Below are 25,061 nucleotides of genomic sequence, written 5' to 3' on the forward strand. Positions count from 1 at the left end.
ACCACGCTTCCCCGCCCTCAAAGCTCGCAGCCCCCCCAAAGTGGGCGGGGCCTAGGAAGAAGGAGGAGTTGAGATTGGCGGGAAATTTTGGGCTGGGAGTGCCCGCGGCAGCTGAGAGCTGCGGGGCTGCCTCTACAAAATCGCCCTTCTTGGATCCTCAGTGGTTATTACCTGTGTGTTGCAGACTCCCGCCAGTTCCTCACCCGCCCGGCCGATACACCTGAAATCGATCGAGACGACGACGCCTGCGACTCCAGGTGATCCAGTGTGCCGCTGGACATCTCTCGTTCAGGGTCCACAGAGATTTAGGATGTTGTGTGACTGGGAGAAGGACGAGGCTGTAAGAAAGGCCACAAAATAATGGTCTGTTTGTATGTGTCAGCCACACTCTTCGTCAAGTATGTTGTCTGTGTACATGCGTTTCTTTCTCCTTTGGAATCCTTTTCTCTATTTCCTGGAGAAAACATTTCTCAGGGATCTGTTGCCATTGATCACTCTTTATCATTATTGGTTTCCTCTACAAGACTTTGAACACCATGAGGGCAGTAATGTCTTTCTGTGGTCTCAAAACCAAGCATGATGCTTGGTTTTTAATGTGTCTTTTTTAATGTAATTTTTTAATCTGGTAGATTAGACCCTGAAAAAAAACTGGGGATTTACTTCTGAAACACATTATTTTCTCTGCTGAGAACTTTTGGTAAATCCCCAGATGAAAGACTTTAGTACAGTAACATCTACATTGCGCCAATGGTGACTTACCTTCTTTATAAAGCAGAAAAGATAAGTACCTAGGCTCAGGTAAGGTACGAATTGAAAGGATCCTTTATGATCTAAACTTTGCAGATGAAGTAACAGACTCAGATCACTTAAGTGATTTGCTCAAGTTCAGAGCAATTTAGTATCACACTCTTTTTAAATCTTTCACTTTTATATTTTGGTCTTTTCCCCCTGTTAAACATTTTTAGGTTAAATACGACTTTCTAGTATTCTGCATTATGAACATACGGTGTTTTATTTACACAAGTCCCCATTGTTTAATATTTAGGTTCCCCCCTACTCACCCACTCATTTATGAGCTGCTTGATAGATATTTTTATACTCCCCCCCTTTTTTTTAAGATTTTATTTATTTGTCAGAAAGCACAAGCAGGGGGAGTGGCAGGCAGGGGGAGAAGCAGGCTATACTCCTTTCTTTAGAATAAATTCCTAAAAATGGAATGTAGGGTCAAATGAAATGGATTTTTCTAAAACTTTTAATAGAAAGAGCTAAGTTGCCCTCCAGAAATGTTTTACCAGTTTACACTCTGCACAATATTATATGAAACCTCCCTGGTGGTCTAATGGTTTGGATTTGGTGCTCTTCACAGTAGTATATGAGGGTCTCCTCCTCCTTAAATTCACCAATGCTGGTTGTTGTCATTTTAAAAAAATCACTGTTAATTTAGTGGATTAAATTAACTGGTTTAATTTAACAGATTGTTCTCTTTTGTTTCTCTAGCACTCAGCATAATGCCTAGCACATACTAAATGCTTAATAAATATTGTTTAATGAATGTTGAGTGATTAAGTAACTACTCATTTAAAATTTTTCATATAGTACATAAACATTTTGACCTATTCTTTTCTACACATGTATATATTCACTTGCTTCAAAAATATGTATAATGGGGGCACCTGGGTGGCTTAGTCTGTTAAGTGTCCGACTCTTGATCTCAGCTCAGGTCTTGATCTCAGGGTTCTGAGTTCAAGCACCATGTTGGGCTCCACACTGGGCATGGAGCCTACTTAAAAAAAATATATATATATATATGTATAATAAATATATAATTGTTTTTACAAATAAGATCATACTAAACTGTTTTATACTACACTTAAAAAGTTATGGTGGGGGTGCCTGGGTGGTTCAGTCGGTTAAGCATCTGACTCTTGGTTTCAGCTTAGGTCATGATCTCAGGGTCATGAGATGGAGCCCCAAATCGGCTTCACACTCAGTGGGGAGTCTGCTTCAGATTCTCTCCCTCTTTCCCTCCCCCTCTGCCCCTTTTCCTGCTTGTGCCTGTGCGAGCGAGCAAGCTCTCAAATAAATAAACAAATAAATAAAGTCTTTTCAAAAAAGTTATGGCCATGTTTTCATGTTCGTTAAGTAATGATATATATTATTTTCAATAGTTGCATATATTCCATTGTGTATAAATACGATAATTAACTATGGGTGAGCCATTAGATTATTTCCAAGCCTTTGCTATTATAAAAATACTATAATGGATATTCTTATACATACACACATTTCCTGATTACCTCCTTATGATGAAGTCATAGTAACAGAATTGCCAGGTCAAAGGGAACCTGCATTTACAATTAGGATAAATATGGCTAAATTGCAAAAAAGTAAAAAGTTAATATCAATTTATATTCTACAGTGTCTGAGAGTTCCACTTTCTTTATGACTTCACCAGCACTGGATAGGGTGAGTACTTTTTACCTTTATTAAGCTGATAGGCAGAAAAAGAAAAAAAAAACTTTAATTTTATTTGTATTTTTTGATTACTAGCAAAAAAAATCTTTTCATGTATTTCTTGGCAATTTATGTTGCTCTAGTGAATTGTCACTTAATTCCTTTCCTCAATTTATTATTATTAGTCATTTTCTCATTGATTTGTAGGAGTTCCCTTCCATTAACTTGTTACTGTGTTAACTTTTGTAGAAAGAACCTGTTGAGTGCAAAGAAAAGAAACCCAATGAAGCTAACTCGATTAAAAGTTGGGGGGTACAGCATGGGGATACTGTAAATATGTAACAGGGAATCACATAAATACTCAAGGATAGGAATTTTTTATTTACTGAGGTATTTCTAGTGCTTAGGACAAAGCCTGGCATAATAATAGGCACTCACTAAACATTTGTTGAATGAAAGAGTGGTGAATCTCTTACTCCCAAACTTGCCCTTTTGGGTATTATCTCCTAAGCAAGTATCTGGGGCTTTGTGATATATTATTCATTCACAGCGATTGGCTCTTATCAAAGCTTCACTTATGAGCCATCAGAAGGGGCATTTGGTTGTCCTTTTTGTCAAAACTGAAGGTCCTAAGTACTTAATAAAGTTTTTATATGACTTTCAGCTCTTCTCTGCATGTTTTGGGGATTTGACTTGGGATACATCTTGGTCCTTAACCAAGAGCTGAAAAATTGGTCAGTAAAGATATTTTGTAAGAAGACTGGGTCAGCAAATGTAGCACTACTTCTTTCATGGGTTGATGTATGTCAGGCTTCTTAATTTTATTTTTTATTTGTTTTATTTTTTTTAAGATTTTATTTCTTAGAGAGAGAGAGCACAAGCAGGGGGAGCAGCAGAGGGAGAGGGAGAAGCAGGCTCCCCGCTGAGCAGGGAGCCTGATGCGGGGCTCGATCCCAGGACCCTGGGATCATGACCTGAACCGAAGGCAGATGCTTAACCAACTGAGCCGCCCAGGCCGCCCCTATTTTTTATAAAAATATTTTATTTATTTATTTGAGAGAGAGAATGGGCGAGAGAGAGAGCACAAGCAGGGTGGGGGAGAGGCAGAGGGAGAAGGTGAGTCCCCGCTGAGCAGGGAGCCTGATACAGGGCTCCATCCCAGAACCCCGAGATCATGACCTGAGCTGAAGGCAGGCGCTTAACCGACTGAGCCACCCAAGCACCCCTATGCCAGGCTTTTTTAGAATCAAATAAAAAGTAAATGCTAAATAAAAGACAAGTTGAAATTTTTCCCCATGGACATATAAGTCTCAATATGTTACTCTGGTTAGCAACTGTAATTGGTACATTGTACAAATGAGATATAGGCTCCAATTTGCAAATAACTTACTATTTTCTCCCATATATTACAACACACCCAGTGGATGGGGTGCCTGGGTGGCTCAGGCAGTTGAGCATCAGCCTCTTGATTTTGGCTTGGGTCATGGTCTCAGAGTCATGAGATTGAGCCCAGAGTGGGGCTCTATGCTGAGTGTGGAGCCTGCTGAAGATTCTCTCTCCCCTTCAGCCCCTCCCACACTCCCCCAGCGCCCGTGTGCCCTCACACTCTCTCTTCCTTAAAAAAAACAAAAACAAAAACCACACCCAGTGAAGTTAATTCCTCCCTGCTCCTGGAATGAAACAGGGCACAAATATCACCAGTATTAGCTAGTCAATTCAACAGCCTCAGAGCGGCAATTAATATGTTCAGTATAATAATAAAATCTTTAGGAATAAAGCCTCTTCCCTCCAGCTTGAGCCTGCCATGACAAAAGGGGAATGGTTGACTTCTTTTTTAATACCCCTTTCCATTACCAACACCAAGTAGGTTACCTTCTCCCAAGTTGGAACAGAGGGAAGGGCAAGAGAGTTCTTAACATGGCTAATACAGTTCTGCAATTAAGGGTTGATGCTCTCTGAGCTTAACAGGTGTTTACACCTGACACTTGTTACTTTATGCATTCTTCAGAAACACCCCTACCCTCACCTTACCCTGATGAGCAAATACTGGCAATTTCTTACTTGCACTTGGGTAAATATATGTCATCTGGCAATCAGCTCAATGTCAGTTGCCAGCATCTGTGCTATATGCCTCAAGCTTCTTTCTGTGTAAGTCTCTACTCTTCCACTTGACTTTCTTCAGTAGCCCATATCTGATCCAGATATCCAGAATGGCTTTGCCTCACACCTCTGGGAGTATAGATTTTGATCTAACTCAAAACTTATCTTTGCAATTAGCCAGCCATCTTTGCTTGTCCGATTCCACTAGGATGTTGGCTCCATGAAAGCAAGGGATTTTCATGTATTTCATTCACTGCTATAGTCACTTGTGCTTAGAATAGTACCTGTACTTAATAAGTGCTCTGTGAGTATTGAATGAATGATTTCCTCAGATATGATCCTGACACTAATCCACTGTGACCCCACGGAACCCCCAACTCTAAGGGCTGTTAAGGACCATATATCAAAGTTCCATTAAAGCCTCTCTCCCTAGGTATGAGGTGAGGAAAAAGCAATGTCAACACACTGCACACTGAAAACCCTCTCAAAATCTTCTAAACTTCAGCTTTTTTCTGACTTAGAAGTGGATAGACAAGTAAGAGTTGCAAAAACAGCCCCCCCCATTTTTTTTTCAATTTCCACTTTCGGTGGCCTTCCACTTTACTGTGGAATGTGGGAATAATATACTTTCTTAGAGGCACAGACAGAAGTGAAATACAAAGAGTCTCATTTTAACATCCTGCTACACACATATAACAATTGCACCTGTTTGTTTACATATTGTCTCCATGTATTAAATCATAAGCTCCTGAAGACACGGCCTATGTTGTATATATACACATATATATGGTATCATACAAACGGGGTGCTCGATATACTTTAAAAAGTTAGGAGTGGGGCGCCTGGGTGGCTCAGATGGTTAAGCGTCTGCCTTCCGCTCAGGTCATGATCCTGGAGTCCCCGGATCGAGTCCCGCATTGGGCTCTCTGCTCAGCGGGAAGCCTGCTTCTCCCTCTCCCTCTGCCTCTCCCCCCGCTCATGCTCTTTCTCTCTGTATCTCTGTGTCTCGAATAAGTAAATAAAATCTTAAAAAAAAAAGGAATGAATAAAAGTGCTTTAGCAGTAGTAATAATAATTCCAAACATATTGTACAGTACCAAAGATTTTTTTTTAAAGATTTTATTTATTTATTTGAGAGAGAGAATGAGATAGAGAGAGCATGAGAGGGGGAAGGTCAGAGGGAGAAGCAGACTCCCTGCTGAGCAGGGAGCCCGATGTGGGACTCGATCCTGGGACTCCAGGATCATGACCTGAGCCGAAGGCAGTCACTTAACCAACTGAGCCACCCAGGCGCCCCCAAAGATTAATTCTAAAACTGTCTTTTGCGTACTCTTCTAGCAGAAATCTTTAAATTTGGAAGTATTTTTTTCCTATTAAAAATTTTTTTAATTGAAATATAATTAACATATTTTATTAGTTTCAGCTACAACATAGCGATCCAACAATTATGTATGTTACAAAATGCTCACGACAGTAAGTGTAGTCACCACCCGTCACCATACGAAGTTATTACAATATTATTGACTATATACCCTATGCTGTACTCTTCATCCTTGTGACTTATTTATTTTATAACTGGAAGTTTGTGCCTCTTAATCCCTAAATTTGGAAATGTTTATAGCAAATTTGTAGGATTGCTTGCACCTTGATGTTTCTGTGCTAGGTAGTCTCCACTGCCCCTAGAGATCTCCTTCAGCAACATCCCTTTCCCGTCTGGCTTCTGGTTGAGCTCAGCTGATGGAGGGCACTAGCAGGAGATCAGAAGGCAGTGGGAGAAAGAGATCAGGGTATTTATTACCTTCCCTCCCTCCATACTGGCCCAAGTTGGCAGTGGTACTGTATCATCTCTTGCTGTTTCCCTGCCCACATTCTGATTACACTCTCTTCAGTTGTGCCTTTTGAGTGTGCCATCTGTTTTCCTGCTGGGACCCTGACTGATTCAATCATATTTTAAATTTTTACAGGGTACAGGAGGTATACAATACTTTTTTTTTTTTAAGGTGAGAAAAGCCTGTTTTCTATTCCTGAAGTTGAGCTTATATTATACCTCTAAGAATGTTAATATTGGTAGGTCTGAAACAGCTGAAAAATAGAACCTAAGATTATGATACATGCCCTTCCCTGTTTTTTATCTGCTCAGATATACAGGAAAAGAAGTCAGCTTACAGTTGGTTTTATAATTTTTTTCCAATAATAAAAGGAATACACATTTAAACTTTTTCAAATGCAAACAGTATGAAAAAAAAATCCCTTATAATTTGCTAGGTAGAGAAAAATCACTGTTAAAATTTTAGTGATTTTTCCCCCCTTACAATAATATATATCTAAAGAAAGGAAGAAAATTACACTGAGAATATATTTTCTAATATTTATAATATACAATACCTTGTATATGCATATGTGTATTGTAGATGTGGTTTTCACTCCATAGAAATAAATATTGCATTTCTTTAGATCATCCTGAATCTAGTCCTAAGCTCCCACCCTCCCATGCTGGTAGGAAAGTCAGTCTCAGTTACTGACATTTCCTCTCCACCTAAGATTGTATGAACTTTATAGGGCCTTAATAATTGTGGAAGTACCTGGAAATTATTACTCTTTAAAGGTTTTATTTTTCATTTATTTGAGAGAGCTAAAGAGAGTGCGCGAGTTGGGGGGAGGGGCAGAGGGAGAGGAAGAAGCAGACTCCCCGCTGAGCAGGGAGCTCCATCCCAGGACCCTGAGATCATGACCTGAGCCACCCAGGTGCCCTGTACCTGGAATTATTTAGTTGTCTGTCCACATTGATTTACTGCTGAGATTTCCTTTTATGTCATCTTCCCTTCTGGTCTGATGACTCCAGTATTCCTTTACCACCCTTGGATCTCAAGAATCTGGAATCAAATGAGTGAATCTGGCAACCCCAGCACCCAGGTACAGCCTTCCCCTTTGAGGTTTTGCCACCATCCTGGGCTCTGTCACAGAGCAAGATGGAAGACTTAGCTGCTCACTCAACCTTTTGGGTTTCAGACTTCTAAGTCTTGAGGAATCCCTCTTCCACCTTACTTTCAAAGGCATTCCTGTCCCCCCCCCCCGCCCCTTCTCATTTCTAAAGACAGCTAGAGACTATGTTGTTTCTCTAACCAGCTTTTGCTTTTTGACTTACAGAAATATGAGGGTCTGGATACCTGATTGTATCGGGGCAAGGGGTAGGGGAATAGGAGAACATACAGAATTAAAATCTCAACAAAATAACCTGCCCCAAAAATTTATATCAGATGATATATGTTTATTTTCCCCCTGCTTTTTAATTTAAACCTTGTACCATAAACATTTCATGTCACATTTCATGCTTTTAAATGTCTGTATAACAGTAGGATCCTCCATCATACGAACGTATCATCATTTATTTAACTGACATTTAACTGATAGCTCACTCTAAAGGCAGCCTTATCTGTATTTACTACTACCTTTTTATTTTTTCTAGTTATTCAGAAGTTAAAGTTCTCTTCTGGTAATAACTAAAGCTTGGATTAGAACAATTGGAACTAACAGACATAATTTAGAAGAGTAACAATTTAGAGTCTTATCTAAACTCTAAAATATAATTTCTCTCCCTCAGTATTACCAAAAGTGAGGCCTGTACAAAAGCCATTGGCATACTTGAGTTGTTTAGAAATATTTTTTCCAGAAATGAAGCAATTGTTACAGAATGTCATCTAGATAGTTGAGTAACAATGAATGTTACATGTCCATGGGAAAATTTCAACTTGGCTCTTATTAGAATTTATTTTTATTTAATTCTAAAAAATCCTGAACTAACAAACAATGGCCTTTAAGTTAGAGAAGTAGTACTGCTTTTCTGGTCTATTCTTTCTACCAAATACCCTTATTGATCAATTTTGCAACTATTGGTTAAGAATCAGGGTATACCCTGAGCAGAGTCCCCACATCATGCTTAAAGGAATTGAAAACCATTAATACCCTAAGAGACCAAATGTCTCTTCTGGTTGGTCCACAAGTTGGGCTTTGATATAAGGGCCTCTTTAAAGAGTCCAGCCAACCATCTTCATCTCAGAGTCATAAAAGGGAATGATGAAAAGGAAAATTTCTGGAATCAGATATTTTTCATTCATTCAATAAATGTTTGTTGATCTTACTCTATGCTAAACATTATCACTAAGATACTAAGAATACTTCAGGAAACAGACAAAAATTCCAGAGGAAGAATATAATGAGATGAAATCAGAGAGGAAATGGGATGGGGGTTACAGATAGTATAGGGCCTTCAGGCCACAGTAAAGACTTTGACTCTGAGAGAGATAGAAAGTTACTAGAGGGTTTTGAATACAGAAATGTTATGACTGACATTTTATTTTTTTTAAGTTTATTTATTTTTAAGTAATCTGTACACCTAATGTGGGGCTCAAACTCACGACCCCAAGATCAAGAGTCACAAGCTCTTCCAACTGAGCCAGCCAAGCGCCCCATGACTGACATTTAAAAGAGATTATCCTGACCCATGTGTTGAGAACAGATTATAGGGGGCCAAGCAGGCTAACAAGATCAAGGCTCTTACAGTAATCCAAGTGAGAGATAACAATGGCTTAGACCAGAGTTGTAATGCTGAGATGGTGGGACCTAGTTGGATTCTGCATATATTTGAAGGCAGAGCCAACAGTACTTTGCTGATGGACTGGATGTGGCAGGTAAGAGAAAGAGAGGTTTCGAAATGACGAATGTCATTGGCCTGAGCAGAAGGAGAGATAGGAGGAGCAGGTTTGCAGGGGGCGGGGAAGATGATGATGCAATTTTGTATATTTCAACTTTGGGATGTCTGTTGGACTTCCTACTGGAGTTAAGGCATAGTTTGTTGGCATGTGAGTTGGAGTTCAGTAGAGAGATGGAGGCTGCAGATGTAAAACTGGGAGTCACCAGGGCTCCTGGCTGGCTCACTCGGTAGAGCACGTGACTCTTGATCTTGGGGTTGTGAGTTCAAGCCCCACACTGGGTATAGAGATTACTTAAAAATAAAATCTTTAAGGGGCACCTGGGTGGCTTAGTCGGTTAAGTGTCTGCCTTTGGCTCATGATCCCTGTGTCCTGGGATCGAGCCCCGCATCGGTCTCCCTGCTTGGTGGGGAGTCTGCTTCTCCCTCTCCCTCTGCCCCCGGTTGTGTTCCCTCTCTCACTGTGTCTCTTTCTGTCAAATAAATAAAATCTTAAAAAAAAAAATAGAGATAATATTGGCTAGTATCTTTTATGATTATTGTGATGACTAAGTGAATTTTTCATTTAAAGTGCTTAACCCAGTCTAGCACATGGTAAATACTCAATAAAATATTAGCTTCTATTATTATTTTAAAACCAGCATTTGTCTTCCAAAATGTTGTTGGTTGCCTTGGTGGTAATATACTCATAGAATCGATACAGTAGCAATACCTATTATTTAGCTAGATAAAAAGTGGCAAACTGAAGTGTCCAGTGAGTGACTGCCTCCCCCATATAGAGTACCTTAAATAAATAAATAAAATAATGGGGCACCTCGGTGGCTCAATCAGGTGTGTCTGCCTTCGGCTCAGGTCATGATCCCAGGGTCCTGGGATCGAGCCCCACATCGGGCTCCCTGCTCAGTGGGGAGTCTGCTTCTCCCTCTGATCCCACCCCCCCCCGCTCATGCTCTCTTGTGCGTTCTTTCTCTCAAATAAATAAATTTTTTAAAAAAAGAACAGTTTTTTTTAAAGATTTTATTTATTTATTTGAGAGAGAGAGAGAATGAGAGATAGAGAGCACGAGAAGGAAGAGGGTCAGAGGGAGAAGCAGACTCCCCGCCAAGCAGGGAGCCCGATGTTGGACTCGATCCCGGGACTCTAGGATCATGACCTGAGCCGAAGGCAGTCGCTTAACCAACTGAGCCACCCAGGCGCCCTAAAAAAGAACAGTTTTAAAAAATAAATAAACATTTTCAAAGGAGATTCAAGCAAAATTAAATATTTAGGAGGACTTCAAAAGCTAAGAAGTTGAAAAAAAAAGTTCCTGGCTAAAAGTGTAACTTATTTTTTTCATCATGAGGAATATACTTCTTAATCCCCATCACCTAATTCACCCATCTCCCTACCCACCTCCCCTCTGGTAACCATCAGTTTGTTCTCTATACTTAAGAGTCTATTTCTTGGTTGGCTGGCTCAGTTGGTAGAGCATGCAACTCTTGGTCTCAGGATTGTGAATTCAAGCATCATGCCAGGCATAAAGCTTAGTTTAAAAAAAAAAAGTCTATTTCTTTTTTTTCTTTGCTCGTTTGTTTTGTTTTTTAAATCCCACACGTGAGTGAAATCATATTGTATTTGTCTTTCACTGACTGACTAATTTTGCTTAGTATTATCCTCTCTAGTTCCTCCATGTCGTTGCAGATGGCAAGATTTCATTCTTCTTGATGGCTGAGTAATATTCCATTATATATATATATATATACCACAATAATACCACATCTTCTTTATCCATTCATCAGTCAAACCATAGTTTGACTATGGTAAATGATGCTGCAATAAACAGGGGTGCACGTATCTCTTTGCATTAGTGTTTTTGTATTTTTTGTGTAAATACCCAGTAGTCTGATTACTAGATTGTAGGGTAGCTCTATGTTTAATGTTTTGAGGAACCTCCATACTGTCTTCCACAGAGGCTGCACCAGTTTGCATTGCCCCTAACAGTGTAGGAGGGTTCCTTTTTCTCTGCATCCTCACCAACACTTGTTATTTCTTGTGTTTTTGATTTTAGCAATTCTGACAGGTGTGAGGTGATAGCTCATTGTGGTTTTAATTTGCATTTCCCTGATGATGAGTGATATTGAGCATCTTTTCATGTGTCTGTTGGCCATCTGTAGGTCTTCTTTGAAGAAAGAAGTTATTTTTATTTAGCTGCCAAGATCTATGAAACATAATGATAGAGACTCTCCTTTAAAGCTTTGGCATTCAGTATGGCTGACTGCTATGAAAGTAAACATGTGGTTGGTAAAGTTTGAAATAAGGATGTCCTTCTTCAACAGATTTGAATAATCATTTGGTCTAGAAATTATTTCATCCTTTATAGGAAGATGTCTTCTGATTTTCAAAATAAACAACCCCTTATCATCCTAGCGAAATAAAATCCATTCTGATCTTGTTTTAATAGAAATCCACCCCAAGATTATTTGGGAAACCACTTTCTGTATTAAAAACAGACATTTCTTCCTTTAATAAGCCAAAGCCAGCATTTTTTTAGTGTTAGAGTGACTTCAGCATTTCTTTTCCTTTGGCCTTTTGCTGACGTGGCAAGGGTAACCATTGAGAAACAAACAAACAAAAAAAAACCCAAGACATTTTAAGATGGAAAGAGCATTCTTATCAATAAGCTAAAATTTTTCATCTGTCGTATTTTTTTCTTTCCTCATGACAGAAGAGAAAAAAATTCAATCTCTAATCTACCAGTAGGCTAATAATTCTTTAAATATTGGTCATGATAAAAGTAACGTGCCATTCACCTGGGTGGCTCAGTTGGTTAAGCGTCTCCTTGGGCTGGGGTCATGATCCCAGGGTCCTGGGATGGAGCCCCGAGTCAGGCTCCCTGCTCAGTGGGGAGTCTGCTTCTCCCTCTGACCCTCCCCCTGCTTGTGCACACACTCTCTCTTTCTCTCTCTCTCTCTCATTCTCTCTCTCTCTCTCAAATAACTAAACAAATAAAATCTTAAAAAGAAAAGGTAACATGCCCTTTAGGGGTGCCTGGCTGGCTTCGTCGGTGGAGTAGGCAACTCTTGATCTTGGGGTTGTGGGATCAAGTCCCATGTTGGGTGTAGAGATCACTTTAAAAAAAAAAATCTTAAAAAAAAGTAACGTGCCCTTTAAAACCAATTGAATTGAAGTCCACAGTTAGTGCGCAATTCCCTTCTCTGCTGCTAGGTGGCAATTAATGCGTTAGAGAGGAAAAAGTCTGCCCCCCTCCTCCCTTCCCCACCCAGAAAGATACGTGCTTTTTCTCTTCCTTAAGGTAAGAATTCTCTTAAGGATAATATTCTCTTTCCTGTTTTGTTTTGTCCAAGTGAATTTACATTCACCTTTTCCTTTAATTGTTAAGAATAACACATACAAATCTAAAGCAGACTGCTATAGCTAGGGAAGAATAGATCATATCTTTTAAAGAGGGTGGTTTCCAAAAAGAGTGTATGTTTGTGAGTGATATAGAGTAGGAAGTTGCTATAATTTCCCTGCAGCACTTTTTCTTTTTTTTCAATTTTACTAAAGAAAATTTCCTGTGAAAGGAATTATAACTGGCCCACGCCAACTTTATGCCAAATGTAATATAATTACATATAAAACAAAAATGGAGAAGGAAAATAATTTTAAAGACCTAAAAGTAATTCCAGTGTGGTAGAAGAGAAAGCTGCTTTTTCAGGTGAACTATAGGAAAAACAATAAAATAATTCTTTATCAGAGGCACACACTGGTACAATATAAAAAACCAAAATTTTTTTTCAGACAACCTATTCAGATTTATCTATTCCTATCAAAATTATTTAAAGACCACATAATTTCTGTGTATTTATAAGTCTAGGAGTCTGGCCTACAACCTCATAAAAATATGCTTACTCGTGTACATTGCTTTTTGTGACTTTCCTTACCAAAAGACTATATGTAGTTGGTGTTTGCACCATAAAATTCAAAATATCAAATCCCTATTCAAAGAAGACTCAGTTTGGGTCTTAAACCAAAAAGACTCTCCCCAGGCTGAACTTAATGAAGCCTAACACCAAAAAGAAAAGCTGTTTCTGGCATTCTAGGCCTTCCCTGCATCCAGATGGCCTGTCTGTAGCCTAGCCAGAACCAAACCCTTCCTGCTGCCTTTTCAGCCGGCCTTGGATGACAGCCCCAGGCTACACCAGCTTCCATACCCCTTTAACTCCTCAGTGTCCAAGGTTTTTAAGAGATGTGACTTAACAGCGTGAATTGGTTGAAAGAGTAAATAAAATTTTAAGCTTAAAGTTTAGTTTATAAAATATTTATCCACATCACCTTCCCCGCCCTCCCCTCCCATAGGCTTCCTCCCAGAGTAGCTCAGCTAGCCAATTGGCATCAGAAGAGCACCGTTTGGAAGGGAGTGTGTGTGGGCAGCTTGCAGGTGAGGACAGGGCTGCCAAGGCAGACCATGCGGTTTGTCCTGTGCCTACACCCAATACCTGACTTGTGCCTTTCCAGACCATTTGTATACACACAGCAGTTCTGCTGTTTAGGGTGTGGGTAACTTTAAAAAGTATTTTTTTTAAACTCGTTGACAAGACTTAACGTTCAGCAAACAAGAATGCGTAAATGGGAGATATAAATTGTGCATGGATTTAAGTGAGAACTTCTCCGAAGTAGTTGTCCCAGCAAAACAAATCTACTCTATGTTTTACAAGGACCCTCGGAAATCTTACTAGTGGCAGCCATTGTTTTCATCATGGGTTTTCAAAGGTTTGTTTGTATATGGGAATTTCACCAGAAGGTAATACACAAAGCAAACTTTACACTTGAAGGCAGTATTTCCCAATGGTTTTGCTTTTCTCCACATAGGGAGATGCTATTAACTGATTTGTAAGGGTGCTTCTAAGTTGGTCAGAATAGATATTTTTGCAGGAAAGCCTATGACTCTCTATCACTTTCCTTCTTATTTTTGAATCTCATTTCTTAGTTCTGTGCTCACTGTTATTTTTAATTATTATTATTATGCCCGTTGCCAAGCTATTTCACTTTCCCCAGAGTTGATTAGAGACTTGAAAAATCTAGGCCAACATAAAGTCCTGGTTTCCAGGTCAGACTACATGAACAAAGGGGTAAAAAAAAAAAAAAAAAAGCTAAAGTGCTAGCGTTCACAAAGCCCTTAAAGAAAACAAAACCAAAAAACGCAAAGGAACCTAGAACCGTAGAGAATGGAGTTTAAAAACAGGAACCCATGGAAGGAAGAATGAAAGGATAAAAAACTATTACAGCACTGAGATGAAAAGAAAGTATTTAAAAGAGTGAATACAAATAGGTCTGGTATACCAGTTGATTTTCAGTGTTTAGCCTGGAGTGCTGGGTGTCTGCTCCAAGCAATAGAACTTCTCTCAACAGCTGACGTAAAATAGGCACTCTGGCCCTGCTTCCTGTTTGCAGCTTCGGAACTGGAACACTACCCTTGACCCTCTCCACCCACTTCACTGTGTTCAGGTCCTCACTCACCTGATCTCAGCTTCACCACTTACTTCTCTGCGTTTGCCTGGCCCACAAGCGCACAAGGTTGTCTTCTGTGCCATGACCTTGTCTCCTTGCAAATAGGATCATGAAAACTGGGGCCTCTCCATCCAGCTATGTTGTCTGAGGCTACCTCAGGCTACAGTCCTCCCTGTTGGACCCACTCTTTGGGATTCCTCCTCCCGTGAAAAAGACAGTGAACCAGACAGGCATTTGGGAAAGATCATGTCCTCAGGAGAGATCAGATATCACTTATGGTTCAATGCACATTTCCAGAATACAGGCTGAGAGCACCTCAGTGCATAAAGAGCAAAAAGGCCCATCATTTCTGGACATAAATGTTTGTTTTTCAGTTTTACACATATATTTTTTTAAAGATTTTATTTATTTATTTGACAGAGAGAGAGAGAGAGAGCACAAGCAGGGGAGCTGCAGGCAGAGGGAGAAGCAGGTTCCTGCTGAGCAGGGAGCCCAATGTGGGGCTCGATCCCAGAACCCTGGGATCATGACCTGGGTCAAAGGCAGATGCTTAACTCACTGAGCCACCCAGACACCCTCAGTTTTACACACATTACCTTACTAACAATTGATACCTGATGGATTACAATCAGATTTTCACAGAACGATAAAATAGTACTCCCCCAGGAAGTAAATTGGGAAAACAATTTATGAAAGCATAAAAGGAACTAACAAATCAAGGTAGATGTCAATTTTTCTTCTTAGAAAATCTGAAGAAAAACCCAATTAAACAGGAAGATTGTTTTCTAATAAGTCATCTAATGTTGGGTTTAATGCTCTTTTTTTTAAAGTGCTTTTTATTTCTGTGAAAAGAATTTTACTTCCCCTTTCATTTTGAGGAGAGGGGCAAAAACTTGGGAGTATCATTCCTGCATTCCAGTATAAAAAGAAAATTGCTGGCATGAGAAATGTTTGAATTTATGAAACATAATAGCTTTCTTTCCTAATTAAAATATTGCATTTTTCTTTACTTTTCCCCATCACCATGAGAGTGTATACATACGTGTGTGTATGTGTGTGTGTATATATATATATATATATATATAGGCATCTTTGCCTGAAACCCTTTGACCAGATTTCACAACTCAAGAAGTCTTTATTTAGTTTCAGTCTTTCCAAATAAGCCTGTAAGTTTCTGACAGAGCAAATACCAGTTTGGTCCTCTCTGTCCTCTGTCCCTTGACCCCCTGCTAAAACCTGGCTCAGTCTATTCACCTAAAGAGATGAAACTAGACCCTATTTCTACAGCGTATTTTTGTTTTTATGCGGGGCCACACAGAGCCGTGGAGAGTTCCAGGCGGGCCCAGGAAGGAGACAAGAGATTGGCTGCCATCCAGTTCAGGGGGCTCACGGGAAGTTCAGCTTCCTTAGCTTCTCACAGACAGTCCCTCCCGTGCTGACCTCAGGCCCTCGAGCCCTGACAGTGCTGCCTTTCTGCCCACACTGGTGCTCTCCCCCACCACTGTTGGTACTTCTTGGAAGGAGGGAAAAAGCCTAGGAAAAAGGGCTGGGGAGAGGAAAAGTGAAAGTCCTGACTTTCAAACCTCTTAAGGATTTTCTCCCCATCCTTGATAAGAGATACTAAAAGGATGTCAATGTATGACATGCAAAATTTGCAAAAACATGGAGAATTTAGCATGGCCTATGCATCAGGGTAGTTTACAAGCCTCAAAAAATTATGCTAGCCCTTCTGCAAGTATCCCATAGTCTTTTTTAAACTCCGTATTTAATGGAATTTTTGCAGACAGTTTGCTTCCCTTTTGTAATTATTATTATCAGTAGTTCCATGGTAGAGAAATCGATTCCAGGAAAAATTGCAGTGCATAGAGACAATGATCAAATAGCTTATAGAATTTAATGCTAAAGCCTTTGAAAATGCAAATGATTTTTTCATAATTATTTGATTAATTTTGAAAGAGACCCAAGCAACATGTAACACCTTCTATACCGTGTTTAAAATTTAAGAAAAAAGTAAATAATATGGAGCAACAATTGTAAAATTACCTTTGTCAGTGCAAAAGTAAAGATCTGATTGTATTTTCCTGATTTTTCTTCCCCTTTGATGACTTTAGTGCCAGTGGCTCAGTTGCATGCTTGGCATCTTTCCTCCTGCTAACTTTGTACAAATAATGCCCTCCCTCATTTGGGGGTGTCTATTACCCTTTCATCTGGCCTGTTCTATTTACCTTCCAAAAGCTGGCATTCAGCTGAAACCAGAGGAAAAAAAATCTTTTCCCAGTTTGTTGGTGACTTGTTGAAGGCAATTGACTGCTTTTCAATAGAAAACATTTCCTTCCCCTATTGTGTCACCTCTACCCCTTAAAACACTTCATAAAGCTCTGGCTGAGCCCTCTTGTGATTGCCAGAGCATGGCTTCCTTTAAAAAAAAAATACTTAGAAGCAACTGGTATTTTCTTAAGAAAAGAGTCACTGATCTCTACCTATAAGGTCTGCATGATAAAAGGCACCAAAGAACTGGAAGGGGCGGGTGCCTGGGTGGCTCAGTTGGTTGAGCGACTGCCTTCGGCTCAGGTCATGATCCTGGAGTCCCGGGATCGAGTCCCACATCGGGCTTCCTGCTCAGCGGGGAGTCTGCTTCTCCCTCTGACCCTCTTCCCTCTCGTGCTTTCTATCTGTCATTCTCTCTCTCTCAAATAAATAAAATCTTAAAAAAAAAAAAAAACAACTGGAAGGGGCTTCCCAATTCAATCCCACCCATGAATTTACCAGGGGAGGGAACTGAGGCCCAAAGAAGTAAGAGTATTGTCCAGTTTCTAAAGCAAAGATTCCTCATTGTTTCTGTACCTTGAAGTACCTTGTCAGTCTGGTGAAGCCTATGGACTCCCTCTCAAAATAATGTTCTTTTTTTTTAAGATTTTATTTATTTATTTGAGAGAGAGAGAGAGCATGAGCAGGGGGGAGGGGCAGAGGGAGAGGGAGAAGCCGACTCCCCGCTGAGTGGGGAACCCAGCATGGGGCTCCATTCCAGGACCCCGGGATCATGACTTGAGCTGAAGGCAGATGCTTAACCGACTAGTCACCCAGGCACCCTTCAAAATAATGTTCTAAGAGCATAAAATGAGGGGCACCTGGGTGGCTCAGTTGGTTGAGCTGTCAACTCTTTGATTTTGGCTGGGGTAGTGATCTCAGGGTCCTGAGATCCAGCCCTGCGTTAGGCTCCGCGCTCAGCAGGGAGTCTGCTTGAGATTCTTCCTCTCCCTCTCTTTCTGCCCCCACTCTGCTTATGCTCTCTCTCTCCCTCTAAAATAAATAAATAAATAAATATTTTTTTAAGAAAAAGAGCATAAAATGAAGTATATGAAGTTGGACTCCTTCCTCACACCATAAACAAAAGTTAACTCAGAATGGATCAAAAACCTAAATGTAGAACTAAAATGATAAAATTCTTAGAAGCAAACATGAGTAAACATGAGTATAACTGTACATTAGGGAATGGTTTCTTCTGCCTTTTTAAAAAGAGCTTTATCAAAAAATAGTCTATATATACACCATAAAATCCATCCATTTAAAATATATACAGTTTTAGGGGCGCCTGGGTGGCTCAGTCGTTAAGTGTCTGCCTTCGGCTCAGGTCGTGATCCCAGGGTCCTGGGATCGAGCCCCGCATCGGGCTCTCTGCTCTGCAGGAAGCCTTTTTCTCCCTTTCCCACTCCCCCTTCTTGTGTTCCCTCTCTCGCTGTGTCTCTCTCTGTCAAATAAATAAAATCTTTAAAATAAATAAATAAATAAAATATATACAGTTTTAGTATATTTACAGAGTTGTGCAGCCATTATCATGGTCTAATTTTAGAACCTGATTTATTGATTTTAAATTTTTTTTTTAAGTAATCTCCACTCACTGTGAGGCTTGAACTCACAACACCAGAGATCAAGAGTCAAATGCTCTTCCAACCAAGCCAGCCAGGTGTCCCACTTACTTATTTATGTTTAAACAATAAGGAGGATTTATTGGTTTATGTACAGAGATGACCAAACAGTGATACCAAGGTCTGGATTTTTCTAAGTCTACCTCTTACTTTTTTTTTTTGCTATTTTTTAAAAGTATCTCTCTTTGATTAAGTCACATATTATATAATCCACTCATTTAAAATGTATAAATCAAGTTTTTGGTATATTCACAGAGTTGTGTCATCATTACCGAGGCAATGGTTTCTTAAGATATGACATCAAAAGCACAAACCAGAAAGAGAAAAGGTAAATTGTACTACTTCAAAATTAAAAACTTCTCTGCTGCAAAGAATACCAAGTCATTGAAAAGGCAACCCACAGAATGGGATATTTCCAAATTATACATATGATAGGGGACATCTTTTTTTTTTTTTAAGATTTTATTTATTTGACAGAGAGAGACACAGCAAGAGAGGGAATGTAAGTAGGGAGAGTGGGAGAGGGGGAGGCAGGCTTCCCCACCAAGGAGGGAACCCGATCTGGGGCTTGATCCCAGGACCCTGGGATCATGATCTGAGCTGAAGGCAGACACCCAGCAACTGAGACACCCAGGCGTCCCTGATAGGGGACTTCTATCCAGAATATATAAAGAACCCTTACAGCTCAATAATTAAGGGCAAACGATCCAACTAAAGAATGGGCAATAGATATTTCTTCAAAGAAGAAATACAAACGGCCCCTAACTGTGGAGCCTGCTTTCAGGCAAATGGGCTTCAGCAATGGAATGTAGAAAAGGCCCATCAGGCAACCCACCTCCAGATATCCATAGGCCCTAACTAACTAATGGGCTACTTAACAACCAGGCACAGTCACCAAAAAAGGGAGAATTCCATATGTTGCCCTACCTCCTCACCTGCCCCTTTAAAAACAGCCCCCACCCACTGCTTCATTGCGGATGGCCCCTCCTCTGCTGTCCTACCTGACGCTGTTCTGCCCGCAGCTACCCTGTGGTATGTTCAATAAACTTCTGTCTCCTTTGTTCTGCCTCAGGTGAGTCCTTTCACTGCCCACGCCACTGGCCTCCACCCTATTGTTGCCCCACATTTGGGGGCCCTCCTCCGATCAAGAGACACCCCATTTAGACACCACAATAACCACATGAAAAAATGTGAAGCATTATTAGCCATTAGGGAAATGCAAATCAAAACCACAAGGAGATACCACTTCATACCTACTAGAATGCTATAAACAAAAAGATACACAATAACAAGAGATAGATAGGATATTGAGAAATCAGAACTGGCAAACCCTGCTGGTGGTAAAAAATAGTACAACCACTTTGGAAAACAGTCTGACAATTCTTCAAAAGGTTAAATATGAAATTACCATATGACCCAGCAATTCTAGGTATAAACCCATTATAAATTAAAACATCCATCTACCCAAACAACTGTACATGAATGCTAATAACATCATTATTCATAATAGCTAAAAAGTTGAAACAACCTAGATCTCCATCAGTGTGAATAAACAAAACATGGTATATCCATTGCAATGAAATATTTTTTGACAGTAGAAAGAAATGAAATCCTGATATGTGGTACAACTCAGATGAACCTTAAAAACATTACATTAAGTGAAAGAAGCCAGTCACAAAAGACCACATATTGTATGATTCCATTTATATGAAAGGTCTGGAATAGGCAAATTGATAAAGACAGAAGTAGATTAGTGGTTGTCTAGGGCTGGGGGCTAGAAGGGAGGAGAGTGGAAAGTTATTGCTAATGAGTATGGGTTTCTTTTTGTGCTGATGAAAATGTTTTAAACTGGGCACCTGGGTGGCTCAGTCATTAAGTGTCTGCCTTCGGCTCAGGTCACGATCCCAGGTTCCTGGGATCGAGCCCGGCATCGGGCTCCCTGTTCTGCGGGAAGCGTACTTCTCCCTCTCCCCCTCCCCCTGCTTGTGTTCCCTCTCTCGCTGTGTCTCTCTCTGTCAAATAAATAAATAAAATCTTTAAAAAAAAAAGAAAATGTTCTAAGCTTAGATTATAATGATGGTTGCATTGTTCTGTGACTACAGTAAAGCCTTTGAATTGTACACTTTAAATGGGTGAATTTTATGTTATATGAATTATATCTCAATAAAGATGTTTTTAAAAAATAGAATATGTGGGTGCCTGGGTGGCTCAGATGGTTGAGCATCTGCCTTCGGCTCAGGTCGTAGTCCCAGAGTCCTGGGATCGAGTCCCGCATTGGGCTCCCTGCTCCTTGGGAGCCTGCTTCTCCCTCTGCCTCTCTCTCTCCCCGCCGCCCCGCCCCCCCGTCTCATGAATAAATAAATAAAATCTTTAAAAAAAATAAGAAAATAAAAAAATAGAATACATAAGAATCCAAAGGAAACCAATTCTATCAAAATGCAGTTATCAGAATATTAAAAAACAAATACGTGATATTGTAAGATATGTGCTTCCTTATTAACACATTAATTTTAAGATATAGCAGCAAATCTATTAACTACCATAATTTTGAAGTAGTGATGAATGGTTGTGATATTTTGAGATATCAACAACAAATGTAAAAGCAATAAGAAAACATCTGGCTTCTATTGGCGAAGTCCCAAGTCCTACACACACTCTGTGGTTTCTTGTCTATTATAATAATCAAAGGACTACATGGCACCTTTAAGCCTACAAATGGGAAGAAGTAACAGAGGAGAGGTTGGGGAGGTTTTGCTAAATGAAATGCTAAATTTCAACTAATAATGATGTAATTTTTTCCCTTACAAATTCACTGGCATCCTGAATTCTGTCTCTAGAGCCCCTGGGGGTTCATCAAGAAGTCAGTGAGAAAGCTGGTTTAAAATCAATGCTTCATGACAGCCCAGTACCCCATCTAACCTTACTCTTTTTTCTCTTTTGATAAAAGGGAGTAAGTAGAAAAGAATGAGTTTTATTTAAACTGCTAGAGTGAGTCATTTCTAAAAAGAGAGGGCCCCAAGTTTTGCTTGCATGGGAGTTTCTAAAGAAAAAAGGATTTTTGGCTATGACCTTCCCCTTCCTACCCAGTCCCAGCCCCACCACCACAACCACCATCCTCAAATGATGCTAGAATGCTTCTTCTCCCTTTCAATGGAATACACTGATTCCAAGAAATAATTGTTATTTAGAACTCCAGTGGAAATGTGAATTTTGCAGTTTTCTCAGAGGGAATATTTTCAAGAATTTGCCTTTGAATGCCTGGCAAGGCAGGGACATGGCTGGCAGAGTTGGAATCAGTGGGAAATGGTGGGGTAACCAAGCTCCAACCACTGATTTTAGATTTCACAGAAATTTAGCCACTTGCCGACTTACAGAGGAGTTTACCAGGGCTCGCCATCAGTAGAGACAACAGCTAATGTACATGTGGTCACTAAGAGGTGGAATGGAGGAAAACAGTTAAGTTGTTTGCCTCCATTACATCCAGACAACAAATACCAGATGATTATAATATGTACACACAAATAGAGTAAATAATTTTTTAAAATGAGAACAGAATGTGTGACATTTCTACCATTGTTTGAAATTTGGGGCAAGGAAGTTTTTGGGTCCTCCTGTGAACTATGCCTTCTTTCCAAATTACTTACACCATGCAATATGTTACTGCCTGATAGAGTAGTGGGACTTGGACCATGGATTGGGGTTGGCTTAAGACTAGTGGTCACTTCCAGGGGCGCCTGGGTGGCTCAGTCGGTTAAGCGTCTGCCTTCGGCTCAGGTCATGGTCCCAGGGTCCTGAGATCGAGCCCCGCATCGGGCTCCCTGCTCAGCGGGAAACCTGCTTCTCCCTCTCCCACTCCCCCTGCTTGTGTTCCCTCTCTTGCTGTGTCTCTCTCTCTGTCAAATAAATAAATAAAATCTTAAAAAAAAAAAAAAAGATCCCAGGCGTGTTTGGGCTCCCTGCTCAGCAGAGAGCCTGCTTCTCCCTCTCTCTCTGCCCCTCCCTCACACTCCTTTTCTCTCTCTCTCTCTCTCTCTCTCAAATAAATAAAATCTGAAAAAAAAAGACTAGTGGTCACTTCAGTATTGGAAATTAAACGTTTAGACACACCATGATTTTTCTGAATTAAAGAGAAAGGATGTGTTTTGACTATGGGGTTTTGTAGTTCTTTCTGTCATCAAAAATTCTCTGGGCAGTATACTTTATATACCAAAGCACTAGAGTCAAAAGGACAGAATATTTAAAGTTGATATTATCTGGAAAACCCAGGTTGAAGGGACATCATAGTTATAGATATTCCGGATCAAGAGAATTGGAATTGCAGTAAAAATGGATAAGAAACGGGGAAGGTCGAGAACAAGATCATCAGTTGGGGTTCCAAAGCAAAGCAAGGTCATGAGGTCAAAACCCAGCAGCTGAGGTCCAGAGATCCAGGTACACACTCAGAGAGCAAGGATTCGGGAAAAACACCAGTCAGAAAGCAATAGAAGAGAGGCAACCACATGAGCTGAAAGGCTCTGGGGGATGAAGGTAGGAGCCAAACACCCAGGGCAACGCTCCAGTTCCTGGAGCTCCCCAGGGACTGAGGGAGAGAGACCCGCAGGCAAGACAGCACACTTAAGGCCCCATAACAGAAGAGGTCCTTCCTCAAGTCTAAAGATTTGCCGATTCTAACTGGGACAGAGTCTAATCCCTACAAGGCTAACCTGAACCTGCAAATTGGAACAGAGGCTGGGGAATAGAGAAGGAGATGCAGGCCAGCAGCAGCTGCTTCAGGTGGGCAAGATCCTGACAAATCATTACATATGTGTGTACACATATGTGCACACCCGGTTATATATCGATAATAATATTAATAGCAACAGCAATAATCATAGCTGATGCTTATATAGCACTTACATGTTACTGTTAATACTTGACATATATTGATTTATTTAATTTTGATAACATACCTTCTAAGTGGTACAATTATTATTATGTTCATAATGCAAAAGAGGAAAATCGAGGAACAGAAAAGTTAAGTGATTTGCCCCAACTCACATAACTAGAAATCGATCAGTAGAGGTGGGATTTCAAAGTAGGCACCGCCTTCGGTCTTCCTCTCTACTCCGTGGCCGCCTTCGTGCATGTGTGTGCGTGTGCAGGCAGTGTATACATACCCATACACATAGGAGTATGTGCTTGTGTGTACACATATGTTTATATATGTATGTATATTTACATGTACACACACACCTATGTATACATACAGTAGGGAACTGGGGCTTATTGGTACTGACTCACTAGAGGAACATGTGCACATCTCTTCCCAACTTCACATTCAGTGGCATCATGTTGATGGCTTGAAACTGGCCACGGTGGGAGTATTTACAGCATGGAAATTGTCAAAGGCTGTAAATCAAGACTTTACTTATTTGAAGGGCTGACATACCAGCATACCACTGGGTATACATATAACATAGATAGATTATAAACCACACATAAATGAAAAATCCCCAAATACAAAAAACAAAGTTTAAAAATACTAAGACTGTTGGGACGCCTGGGTGGCTCAGTCGGTTAAGCGTCTGCCTTCGGCTCAGGTCATGATCCCGGGATCCTGGGATCAAGTCCCGCATTGGGCTCCTTGCTCAGCAGGGAGCCTGCTTCTCCCTCTGCTTGTGTTCTCTCTCTCTCTCTCTGACAAATGAATAAATAAAAAATTAAAAAAAAATACTAAGACTGCATAATAACTTTATTTTGACCTACTTTCCCTCATACTCAGCCTAACTGATTAAAAGATCAATTAACAAGACTTCTTTAGAAGATACTTGCTACAGGGGCGCCTGGGTGGCTCAGTCGGTTAAGTGTCTGCCTTCAGCTCAGGTCATGATCCCAGGGTCCTCTGATTGAGCCCCTGCTCGTCGGGGAGTCTGCTTTTCCATCTCCCTCTGCCCCTCTCCCCTGCTTGTGCTCTCTTGTCAAATAAATAAATAAAGTCTTAAAAAAAAAGATACTTGCTATAAAATGTGAAATTAGGGGTGCCTGGGTGGCTCAGTCGTTGAGCATCTGCCTTCGGCTCAGGTCATGATCCCAGGGTCCTGGGATCGAGCCCCACATTGGGCTCCCTGCTCAGCGGGAAGCCTGCTTCTCCCTCTCTCACTCCCCCTGCTTGTGTTCCCTTTCTCTCTGTGTCTCTCTCTGTCAAATAAATAAATAAAATCTTACAAAAAATGTGAAATTAAATTTCGTTATAGGAAATAATGCCTTGATACTGCTCTGTGGACAGTACTGTCTGATAGGTCCCTAGACCTGCTATGTTGCTAAAAGGAAAATACTGATTAAAAAAAAAGCATGATTACTGTTTGTTTTTCAGCTAGACTCAGGATAGAGTCAGTGGTGAAAAA

At 40.4% G+C, this 25,061-nt stretch overlaps 1 long non-coding RNA gene across 3 annotated transcripts in view; it reads left to right on the forward strand.

Moving 5' to 3' along the window:
• The first annotated feature begins 75 nt into the window (after window positions 1–75).
• Window positions 76–25,061, forward strand: part of LOC113914986 — a 54,007-nt gene continuing 29,021 nt past the window's right edge. For all 3 annotated transcript variants that reach the window (XR_003517563.1, XR_003517565.1, XR_003517564.1), the window contains exons 1-2: window positions 76–257; window positions 2,420–2,466. This is a non-coding gene — a long non-coding RNA (uncharacterized LOC113914986). The remainder of the gene's footprint in view (window positions 258–2,419; window positions 2,467–25,061) is intronic.

Source organism: Zalophus californianus, chromosome 11 (genome assembly GCF_009762305.2).
Source record: "Zalophus californianus isolate mZalCal1 chromosome 11, mZalCal1.pri.v2, whole genome shotgun sequence".
Taxonomy (NCBI): Eukaryota; Metazoa; Chordata; class Mammalia; order Carnivora; family Otariidae; genus Zalophus; species Zalophus californianus.